The sequence below is a fragment of the Brachycentrus maculatus genome, unplaced genomic scaffold, assembly GCF_059751285.1.
Source record: "Brachycentrus maculatus isolate JH-2025_06_01 unplaced genomic scaffold, ASM5975128v1 h1tg000239l, whole genome shotgun sequence".
Classification (NCBI taxonomy): domain Eukaryota; kingdom Metazoa; phylum Arthropoda; class Insecta; order Trichoptera; family Brachycentridae; genus Brachycentrus; species Brachycentrus maculatus.
Window position 1 is genome coordinate 154927 of NW_028280990.1, and position 13156 is coordinate 168082.

Genomic DNA, 13156 nt, shown 5'->3' on the forward strand with positions numbered 1-13156 from the left:
GCCGTGGACCAAACCTGTTTGGGCGAGCGAGGCCGAAAAGTCGCGCGCTCGACCGCCAATACGACGTAACGCAAATTTAAAGCATACTTTACGATATAGCTCACTCCTTTCAACAACGTCATATATCAAAAGTCGACAATTTTCAAGCAATTTAAGAATATAAGTAATGACTTTGAATATGTCTCCTATATAGAGTAATCAGAAAGGATGTGAGATGTTTGATCATTTAAAAAATATTTATAATTGACTGTTTTTTTTAATTATCTTGAATACAAGGGCTGAATGAAAAAACAAACTCACCTATGCTACCAATGACCGCCACTAGTTTTAACATGTCGCTCATTCCTTTCAAGAACGTCAAAAATAAAAAAAATGACAATTTTCAGTTGTTCATGTTTCCGGAATGCCCAGAAAATGAACTACATCCCAGGAAATATGGCATATTTTTAACTTAATATTTACCCGCTATAGGGCAGAAAGTGTTGTTTTTGCATTTTTAAGAAAAGGTATTGTTTTATTAACTAACTAACTAACCATCACGCCGCTGCACCGCAGAGGTAGGCAGAGAGAATCGAACGCCACACCGCTCTGTCTTTGCAAACATTCTTCGCCTCTTCTACATTCATGCATCTCCTCATATATACCCGACGATTATTACGACTCCTGACCCGGCCGCTTTCAAGTATTTGACATACCTGATTGTGCCAGGTTTTTCTCGGTCTTCCTCTGTTTTATCATTTTTTTTAAAAATAATAAATATTTTTCAAATGGAGAAAAAACATTCAGGCTTTTCCTAAAAAGATCTGTTGTACAGCAAAAAGTTCAATAAGTGGCTTGATATTTATTTTTAATACATTTGATTATATTTTTAAACTTTAAAAACGATCTCCTGAAAAATCAAGTTTTTTATATATGACGTTGTTGAAAGGAGTGAGCGATGTGTGAAGGCACAAACTACAGAGGACGACCCGCATGGACCAAATTATCTCCGACATGCGCTGTAGCGGGTACGCCGAGTTGAAGAAACGAGCGAAGGATAGAGACTTATCATGAAGAAGCAAACCAGTGGAATTTTACCGTCCGGCAGTCCTGTTTTTTATAATAAAAGAGACCACGACAGTTTAGCGTGATCGAATTTATATTATTTTTTGATATCTCATCAAAGATGAAGAAGAATATGGAAGTCTCCTATGATTTGACATAATCCAGATTTGTGAACAAGTATTTTTTCAAAATGTTAATCGAATTCACGCGCGAAGAAAGATGGACAAAAGCGCAAGCCGATTCAAGCTAATCATCCGTTTTATCACGCTAACTGAAGTGCCGGACGGTACACGGTAAATTCTGTGTAGTGCACAAACGCCCATATTGTATACCACGAAGAAAAAATTATCTTAGAGCATAGATATATTTTTTTAATAGAAAATTATTTTTGTTGTTATTGCCGTGTGCGGTGTTTTGCGCCGCGACCGCGCACACTGTTGGTACACTAACTAGCATACCCGTTGCGCCTATAACATGATTAATATTGTGAGGAAAAAAAGATGATTTATGGCCTCGAACTTCACACCTAGCTAGGGAGCTCCGTGCCTACACCACTCGACCACTACTCCACATGGCATCTCCACACGTAAACACCAGCGCGCTCTCCATAAGGGTATGCAGATACACCTCGAAATCTGGACCACATGTGAATAATTTATTTTGCCAAATTTTTAGATGGGATATATATATATATATATATATATATATATATATATATATATATATATATATATATATATATATATTTATGTATATATATTTGAATGTGTGAACTTGGCATGATCAAGTACCTATTTCAAATACTTGAAACTGGTCAGGTCAGAAGAATGAGGAGATGCACAAAAGTGGAAGAGGCGAAGATTGTGTGCAGAGACAGATTGTTGTGGCGTTCTTTCTCTCTGCCTACCCTTTCGGGGAAGCGACTTAGTTAGTTAGTAAAATATTAATGTAGATCTGGGTGAAAAATAGTAGTAAATTGGGAAAACCGGTAGATGATTTCCTAAATTTGGGAAGTGTGTTTTCTTTGTCCGGCGTAATGGTTAGCGTGTTTAGCTACCGTGCTGGCGGTTCCGGGTTCGATTCCCAGGGGCGGGGGTGAAAATAAGTATTATTGATTTTACACTCTAATATTGATTTAATATTACCCTTTTTCAATATATATTTATTAGTTTCCTCAGAAAATTCTCCTTGCCTTTTATTATGCACAAGGATTTATAGCATGTTAATTTTATGTCTTAAAAATGATAGTCGAGGTGTATAGTTCATAATGAATAAGGATGATCTCTAAAAACAATACAAAAGACACAATCGATTCAATATCTTATATCAATCAAGATATATATATATATATATATATATATATATATTCAAGATATTTATATCTTATATTCATCACACAGCTCATTTATTTGTCATATTTTCAATGTTATGTTATTATAAATTGGTTTTTAAATCAAACACATATTTTTTGCAACATTTTGAGTGTGTCCAAATACTTGTTCACAAAATCTGGATTATGTCCAATTACAGGAGTTATTTTCATATTATTTTTTGACATCTCATCAAAGATGAAGAAGAATATGGAAGTCTGGGCATTTACGGATTTGGACCTCACATACTAATATAAGAGTTTCTGCTTAGTAAAAAGCTTCTTTACATCTCACCAATAGATGTCTCTAGTGAAGTTCTAGTGATTCAAGAACAAGGTTTCTAAATTGGTTCATATATAAAGAACTTCCAAGAATTTGAGTAGTGTGGTTGTCAATAATGGGTAGAATTGGTGAATGTTACACGTGTGTAAAGTGATCACTTAAACCAGCCGATGACGGTCGTCAGCCCCGTAAATGCCCAGACTTCCATATTCTTCTTCATCTTTGATGAGATGTCAAAAAATAACATATTTTTTGAGTCATCTAAGTTGTATTTTATTAAAAACACATAAAAATTGATATTGTGACTATTATTTCGCCTAGTTATGACATTCGTATGAAAATGCCATAATTAGGCGAAACATCACAATATTAATTTTTATCTGCTTTTAATAAAATACAACTTAGTAGACTCTAAAATCTGTGTTTGATTAATAATTAATTCATAAATTAAAATGAAGTTTTACAAATTAAACGCCAAATGAATAAATAAATTATGTTATTATAATATTACCCTCGACTGTGTTCTTATCACATATAACACTGCGTCTGCGTCAATACGATGCAGTGCCCTATGCACCATTGTGTGCATATAAGGGTTGGAAAAGAAGACGATATTTTCTAAGGATGGAAAGACTGATAAAGACATATAAAGGAAAGTAAACGCCGGGAACCGAGTGAATGGTGCCATATAAGTTATATTTTTTACCTTTTTCTACGCCCAACCAACGTGGATTGAAGAAATATCGGTTTTTCATCTGATGACGTCACAACACACGCGATAAAAATACTAAAAATACGAAAATTAACGCCACAATGACAAATATAATACGCGTAACAGAACATTTCACTTTTTTCTTATACACAATTTTTCGTCATGTTAATCTAATCGTTAATTACGCTTGTATAAAATAATCAATGATTTCTTATTATTGATATCTCAATACTGATGAATAAAGTATGGAAGTCTGGGTATTTACAGGGCTTACGACCCGTCATAGACCGGTTTTAAGTGATCAATTTATACGCTTGTCACATTCACAATTCTATCCATGATTGACAACCACACTACTCAATTTTTTGGAACTCCTAGATACATGTATGATCAATCTCGTGACACAGTACATATCGCTCGCTCCTTTCAAGAACGTCATAAATCAAAAAACTTGATTTTTCAGGAGAACGTTTTTAAAGTTTAAAAATATAATACAATGTATTAAAAATAAATATCAAGCCACTTCTTGAACTTTTTACTGTATAACAGATCTTTTTAGGTAAAATTTGAAGGTTTTTTCTCCATTTCAAAAATATAAAAAAAAATTAACAATACCTTTTCTTCAAAATGCAGAAACAATACTTTCTGCCCTGTAGCGGGTAAATATTGAGTTGAAAATATGCCTCTTTTGCTGGGATATAGAATATTTTCTGGGCATTCCGAAAACATGCACAACTGAAAATTTACGATTTTTGATTTATGACGTTCTTGAAAGGAGTGTGCGATATGAGTTCACAACAGACACCTTCGATTCAATTTCTATTCACACACTATTTTAAATTACAGATATATGCAATTTCCGAAATTTAAATATGTATTTATTTACAACATTTTGAGTGTGTCCAAATACTTGTTCACAAAATCTGGATTATCTCCAATTACAGGAGTTATTTTCATATTATTTTTTGACATTTCATCACAGACTTCCATATTCTTCTTCATCTTTGATGAAATGTCAAAAAATAATATGTATTTATTTAATAATCATTGTAATTTTCATAAACTTACTAATTTTACACATAGATGTCTATCAAGCAGTTAGTAGTTGAACGTTGAATATCTTTTCAATTAAAGCACAAATACAACTTCCCAAATTTGAGTATTGTGATTTTGAATCATGGGTAGATTGCTGTACGTTACACGTGTTTAAAGCGACCACTTAAACCAGCCTATTACACCCCGGTAAATACCCAGACTTCCGTATTATTCTTCATATATGTTGAGATATAAATACAAAAAACAATATTGGTATAAATGACTTGTAAGGGGAGCGAAAAATGAATTTTGTGACAATAAATTGTGACACACTAAAATATTGTTATGTAATTCGTAATTTTACAGCTTGATTTCAGTATGTGGTGAAATTTCAAAGTGAATGGTGGTCAGCTTGTTGTGCTTAGTGATATAGTCGTGATCTGTTTAGTGTCTTTGAGTTCAGGACTACAATACAAGGTAAGTATAAGCTTATATATTTTTAAGTGGCTCGTAGTTGCAATACACATTTTCGGTAATCTTTTTTATCTCACTTTTTTATCACTCCTTTCAAGAACGTCATAAATCAAAAAAACTTGATTTTTCAGGAGCACGTTTTTAAAGTTTAAAACATATAACACAACGTATTAAAAATAAATATCAAGCCACTTATTGAACTTTTTACTGTGCAACAGATCTTTTTACGTAAAACCTGAATGTTTTTTCTCCATTTGAAAAATATTTATTTTATTTACAAAAATAATTAAACAAAACATTTTCTACAAAATACAAATACAACACTTTCTGCCCTGTAGCGGGTAGCTATTAAGTTAAAAATATGCCTTTTTTGCTGGGATATAGTACATTTTCTGGGCATTCGAAAACACGCACAGCTGAAAATTGTCGATTTTTGATTTATGACGTTCTTGAAAGAAGTGAGCGATAAGGCAGTAATATCCTTCATTTTGGGTATCTCCTGTCAAATAATTTTACTTTCCTAGCTATTTACCATCACGCCTCATCTTCCCCACAGATAGTTCGAGAGAATAGAACGCCACACCAATCTGTCTTATTAAACAATATCGCCTTTTCCACATACATACATATGCATCGTCTCATATTATACACACCCACAATTAATCCAACTCCTGACCCGATCACTTTCAAGTAATAAAAATACTTGGATCATGTCAAGTTTTCCTCGGTCTTTCTCTGCTTCTTTTACCAACCACATTCGCCTCATAAAATCATTTCATTCTTTCCTCACTATTTTGTACCACATTCCCAAACCATTTCAACTCACAAATTCAATAATTTTTATCGATAATGCTTATCTCAGCCTTGCATTCATTCCTTGTATGTATCACCATTAGAAAATATACCAAATATGGCTTTGTCGCACTGAGAGATCACGGTCTTCCTCGGCTTCTATTACTAACCAGATTCGCCTCATAAATTTGTTTTACTCTTCTTTCTTTACTTATTCGATTCACATCCCCAAACCATCTCATCACATCTTTCTTAATTAGATGGATAATGCTTATCTCAGGCTTGCATTCTTTTCCTATATTTTTTACGTTCACTTAAAGCGATTGACGCCAATCAGTGCTCAAATTTGGTTACGTATTGCGTATTTACATCTCCTGATATATTTATTTGTAATTTGACATAAAAAATTTAAGCTGCAAAGAAATATAAGTAAAAAAATAACAAATGCCATCCTAAAAGAATAACCTCGAAAGTACCAGTTCCCTTTAGTCAAGTCTAAAAGTTCATAATATGTCACATAACACATAACCGTCGATTATTTATTAATTATTGAAGTCAACCTAATGACATTATCATTGTAGCACAATTCACTTAAATTATGCAAACAAAAATTACATAAATATTGAAATTCTCAATTCTTTCATTAAAGTTGATAGTTATTTGTATATTTTTTGTAAAAAATATAAATTCAGTAATATATAGTAATACATGTCCGCCTCCGTAGTGTAATGGTCAGCACGCTCGGCTACCGTTCTGGAGGTCGCGGGTTCGATTTCCAAGGGAGGTAAAATAAATATAAGTGATTTTTTCACTGTAATATTTATTCAAAATGACCATGGACTGGTACCTGAAGCGGAGGGCTGATCACCTTTCCTTCATATATATATATATATATATATATATATATATATATATATATATATATATATATATATATATATATATATATATATATATATATATATATATATATATATATATATATATATATATATATATATATATATATATATATATATATATACATATATATATAGGGCACTGTGTCATATAAACGCAGTGTTATCTTGATCGTTTATACATGAATATATATATATATATATATATATATATATATATATATATATATATATATATATATATATATATATATATATATATATATATATATATATATATATATATATATATATATATATATATATATATATATATATATATATATATATATATATATATATATATATATATATATATATATATATATATATATATATATATATATATATATATATATATATATATATATATAATATATATATATATATATATATATATACATATATATTTATATATATATATATATATATATATATATATATATATATATATATATATATATATATATATATATATATATATATATATATATATATATGTATATATATATATATATATATAAATATATTTATATATATATATATATATATATATATATATATATATATATATATATATATATATATATATATATATATATATATATACATATATATATATATATACATATATGTATATATATTTGATATATATATGTATATATATATCAAATATATATATATATATATATATATATATATATATATATATATATATATATATATATATATATAAATAAAATATATTCTTACATTTCGTCATAAATCAAAAATCGTCAATTTTCAGCGGTGCATGTTTTCGTAATGCCCAGAAAATGTACTATATCCCAGCAAAAGCGGCATATTTTTAACTTAATATTTACCCGCTACAGGGCAGAAAGTGTTATTATTTCATTTTGAAGAAAAGGTATTGTTTAATTATTTTTTAAAATATACTAAATATTTTTCAAATGGAGAAAAAATATTCAGGTTTTACCTAAAAAGATCTGTTACACAGTAAAAAATTCAATAAGTGGTTTGATATTTATTTTTAATACATTGTATTATATTTTTAAACTTTAAAAACGATCTCCTAAAAATTAAAGTTTTTTTATATATTACGTTGTTGAAAGGAGTGAGCAATATAATATCAATAAATAAAAAGCGAGAAAAAATTTACAGAACGTTGGACGTCTATTGAAATTTTGAGTAAGCTATTAGCAAAAATGAATAAAATCTTAAAATATATTTTTATTGAACCTGTGTAAATGTACATTTAATGCATTAACCAAAAACACATTGAAACGATTTAAAACACCTTTTAATTTTAGTAAAACCATGTTATCATGACAAAAATGATAAATTATAATATTATATTTAGTTTTAGCGGAGACTTGAACCATTTTCTTGTGGCAATGTGCAGGGATCTGCGATTGTTTTATTTGACATGTGGTTAGTACAAAAAATGGCACACAGATGTCATGCATTATAAAAAGAATGCTGCCAGTTTATAAAATGCTGTGAAAATTTGGTGTCCTAAGGTAGGTACTCCTTTAGTTTTTGGCGGGTAGATATAAGTAGAAGTGTGAAGGATTTGGCTATTCAGAAGATATGTTGAATTATAAATACGAAAATAGATTTGAATTGAAAGAAGATGGGAGTCTGAGACCATTTCTTCGGGTATTTGGCTGGCTAAAGAGACCACATTAAACACTTGTGCACCCCGTTCACATTATGGCCGTTGAACAACTATATTGCATATTTTTTTAGAAGGATGTAGATGTATGCACTGTTGTTGGATTCCTTTCGTGTGTTAGTTGCAATTTTGAAATATTTGGTATTTTGGCTGACGGTGGTGTCCTCAGTCAAGAATTTGTGAGGTATATAGCTTTCTCTAATTGGACATAGGTACTTGTTGTCTTCGATAAAAATAGATGTGTATTACAACATTTTGAGTGTGTCCAAATACTTTTTCACAAAATCTGGATTATCTCCAATTACAGGAGTTATTTTCATATTATTTTTATTTTTATTTATTTAAAAAAAAAAATATATATATATTTATTAAAAAAAAAAAAGAAAATAACTCCTGTAATTGGAGATAATCCAGATTTTGTGAACAAGTATTTGGACACACTCAAAATGTTGTAAATAAATTATCTGGTCAAATTATAAGCTTAATAATAAAAATGATAATGGTATTTTCTGGCGTTTCTCATGTGTGTGAGTATAATCTAGGATTCGGATCTCACATACTAATATGAGAGATTCTGCTTAATAAAAAAAGCTTCTTTACATCTCACCAATAGATGTCTCTAGTGAAGTTCTAGTGATTCAAGAACAAGGTTTCTAAATTGGTTCATATATATAGAACTTCCAAGAATTTGAGTAGTGTGGTTGTCAGTAATGGGTAGAATTGGTGAATGTTACACGTGTGTAAAGTGATCACTTAAACCAGCCTATGACGGTCGTCAGCCCCGTAAATGCCCAGACTTCCATATTCTTCTTCATCTTTGATGAGATGTCAAAAAATAAGATGTTTATTAATTCAAACTCAATAAATATTTCTAAAAAAAACCTCAATGTTTATTATATCTACTCAGAATGATTGACAGGTGCATATGAGGAGATGCATGGATGTGGAAGAGAGGAAGGTTGTTTGCAAAGACAGATTGGCGTTGCGTTCTATTCTCTCTTTCTACCCCTGCGGAGAAGCGGTGTGATGATTAGTTAGTTAGTATTTATAAGAAAGCTGAAAATAAATATCCGTTTTCTTGTTATAAAAGAAGGTTTCTTTTCTGTGACCCATAAGTGCAGACGAATTCGTTGAAACTGAGTTAAAAAATAACGACTCCGTTGAATTATTGGAAAAATGTTACTATGTATGTTTTTCTCGCTTCACTGTGACGTCATGCACTCATGACGTCACAATACGAAGGCTCTCAAACTGTGTCGTGCTTGCATTTTTGAAATAATAAGTCATGTAACGCAAAGCTGATACAAAATTGGAACTTTGCGTCGGATTGCGTTCCCGTGGTTAGTGTCACGGTCTCTTGAGTCAGAGTTTCTGGGTTCGAACCCACTCTACCACAATTTGATACCTATTTCTAATGATGAGCCGCTTAGAATAACAGAAATAGTATGAAATTGAAGTATTTTTGTAAATAATAAAAAAAAAACTAATATTGATCTTTTATTCTAAAAAAAAATCAAATAAGTCAATTCTTCACCCCTGTTACCCACCCTTATCTAGTTATGAAAAATATTTTTTTTCTTCCTATATCGTATGTGCTTAGAATCAATTTAAACGCAGCCCCGTTTCGTTACAATTGGAATGAAATTTTCAACGACAAAAAGTAATAATTTGGATAAACTCCGAAAATATATTTCTAAATTTTCTAAATAGTTCAAATTGAATTTTTTTTTAATGTTTTAAATATGCTTTTTAAAATACGTCACTATTATTATATATGTTTCCTTTTACAAAATGTCCCGTTCCTTAACCCTATTTATTAACATATATATATCCTACCAACATACACACACACATATATATATATATATATATATATATATATATATATATATATATATATATATATATATATATATATATATATATATATATATATATATATATATATATATATATATATATGTATATATATATATATATATATATATATATACCTGAATATTTTTTTAATTAATAAAACTCATTAAGTGGTATAATACAAAAAAAATCAACTACCTTTTCTAAATTTTCTCCATACAAAAACTACTATTTCACACATCGCCCTCTCTTTTCATCAACGTCATATATAAAAAAAACTTGATTTTTCAGCAGATCGTTTTTAAAGTTTAAAAATATATTAAAATTTTTCAAAGATTTAAGAAGCCACTTATTGAACTTTTAACTGTGCAACAGATCTTTTTGGGTAGAACCGGAAGGTTTTTTCTCAAATAAAAAAAAAAATATTTAGCAATAACCTTTCTTCAAAATGCAAAAACAACACTTTCTGCCCTGTAGCGGGTAAATATTAAGTTAAAAATATGCCTCTTTTGCTGGGATATAGTACATTTTCTGGGCATTCCGGAAACATGCACAACTAAAAATGACGATTTTTTATTTATGACGTTCTTGAAAGGAGTGAGCGACATAGAAAAACCATGATTTTGGATTGGTGCGCACATTCATCAGCAAATCACTTTCCTTGCACACACTATACACCTTTCACACCAGCTCCAGATCTTTTTTCTTTTCTTTTACTTTTATTAACAGCCGTAGCCCATTTGTACATAATATATAATTTTTATTCTTTATGATAAAAAAAGATGTTTTCTCTTTTTAAGTAAATTATTATCTTCTCTGTTATCGGTAAGAAATTATTTTAATCAAATTACAATTGAGGGTTTGTTGTACTCTTAAAATATACGCTTATCAGTAAATTTGAAAAGACAGATGAATGAGCACATTTTGGGAAGCTTCTGTCATAGATTGCCTATCGCTGCCTAGCACCGAGGGAGGGGGAGGAAGGGAGAAATAAAGGGTGAGAGGGAAGAAAAATTATAGGGGTTAATCCAACACAGGGTGTTCCAAAAATCATAACACATTTATTGATGTATTACCTTATGTTTTTCTTATTTATTTCTTTTAAATATGCTTCTTATGCCTATTTATTATACCTGTTTATTGTTTTTATATTTTGCCATGTATTAGTTTTGGTTATTTTAAGAAAAATCTTTTTTGTAACTTTATTATGTGTGTTCCAGTCTTGTTAACCTTAATCCCATGTCCCAAAATGAGAAATAGAAATTACTCATCGGGAATATTATATGTATGACTTATGTATGTAATATGTTTTGAAAAATAAATAAATAAATAAATAGATATTTTAACATGGATTCGGAAATCTATTGAGATAACAATTTTCAAGTGTCGACATGTGCAGGACTTACGATATATCATTGGCTGTGTTAATTGATCACTTTATACAAAAGTTTCTCCCAATTGATAACTATTTTAGATATCACTATTCTGTAAATTCGTAAATCGTCTTTATTTAAATAATAAAATAAATCAAATATATATCAATTCAATAAATAAATCTATATAATTATTAGAAAAACGGAATAAAATGTGTCTTTATCAAGAAAAGATCAAGTCAACAATAGTTATCTTGATGTTTCCATTTTTTTTTAAATTTTATGTGGTTAATTCCACTTTTTCTTAAATTTTATCATGACACGTATTTCGATGCACTCCGCAAAATCGCGACTGCATTTGATAATAATGCTGAATGCATTGAATCACGTGTCACAATAGATTTTAAGAAATTGTGGTATATTCTTAGTACATTTTAAATTTTAATATCTTATTTCTTGATAGAAGTAGATCTCTGTATTTAAAAAAAATCCTAACCAGTTAGAGACGCAGAATGATGCATATTGTACGTGAATCTCTGAAAGAGTCTGTATTTTTTGTTTGTTTTTAAACCATATTTGCACTATTCTCAATATTATTAATATTTAAAGCATTTACTTTGTGGTTAGTTTTTTTAACTTATTTTTTTTACAAAAATGTTAATAATATTAGTACATAACCACATACCGAGATTCTTATGTCTACCGGTTTCGAGACGTACCCGTCTCTTCGTCAGGACAATCACTACCACAACATGCAAATAATACTACCCTTCACTACCATAGAACTATTTACACACTTAAACCTGCACAAAAAGTCGTATGTGTTAAACCTTTTGTGTAGTTTTAAGTGTGTCACTAGTGCTATGGTAGTGAAGGGTAGTATTGTTTGCATGTTGTGGTAGTGATTGTCCTGACGAAAAGACGGGTACGTCTCGAAACCGGTAGACAGAAGAATCTCGGTAAGTGGTTATATACTAATATTTTTTTTTTAATGCAAAAAAACCTTTTTTTATTTTTTATTTTTATTTATTTAACATAGTTACATTTTTAAGTACAACATGATACAATTTCTAAACATTTATACATATGTCAAACTTATTAGATTATATGTCATATGTATTAGATTCGCTGTGCCTCTCCAAAAAAGAGACTGAGCTCTTGTGCTTGGAGAGGGACTTACACTCAAGGCGTAATGTTTTATATAATTAATGGTATGATAGTATTTTTTATATTTTTTTATGTATTGGGCATTAATTTTTTTAACATATTTGCACTGTTTACAATATAAAATAATGTTTTAATGTGAAGGATGCCCGGTGATTTTCATTTTCACGATCTTTCGGCTTAGTAATTTAACAAAAAAATGCGGAATCCATATATATATATATATATATATATATATATATATATATATATTTTATTTTTTTTATTTTATTTTTATATATATTTTTTTTATTTTTTATTTTTTTTTTATCTTACCAGAAATCGAACTAGTGTCGTCATGCAAGGTATGGAAACATTACACTACAGGGAGTTACAAATATTTTTTAACACCCTGTAGTATAACAGCGCGCTTGCGCATTCCTCGCTCAATGTGTATACAC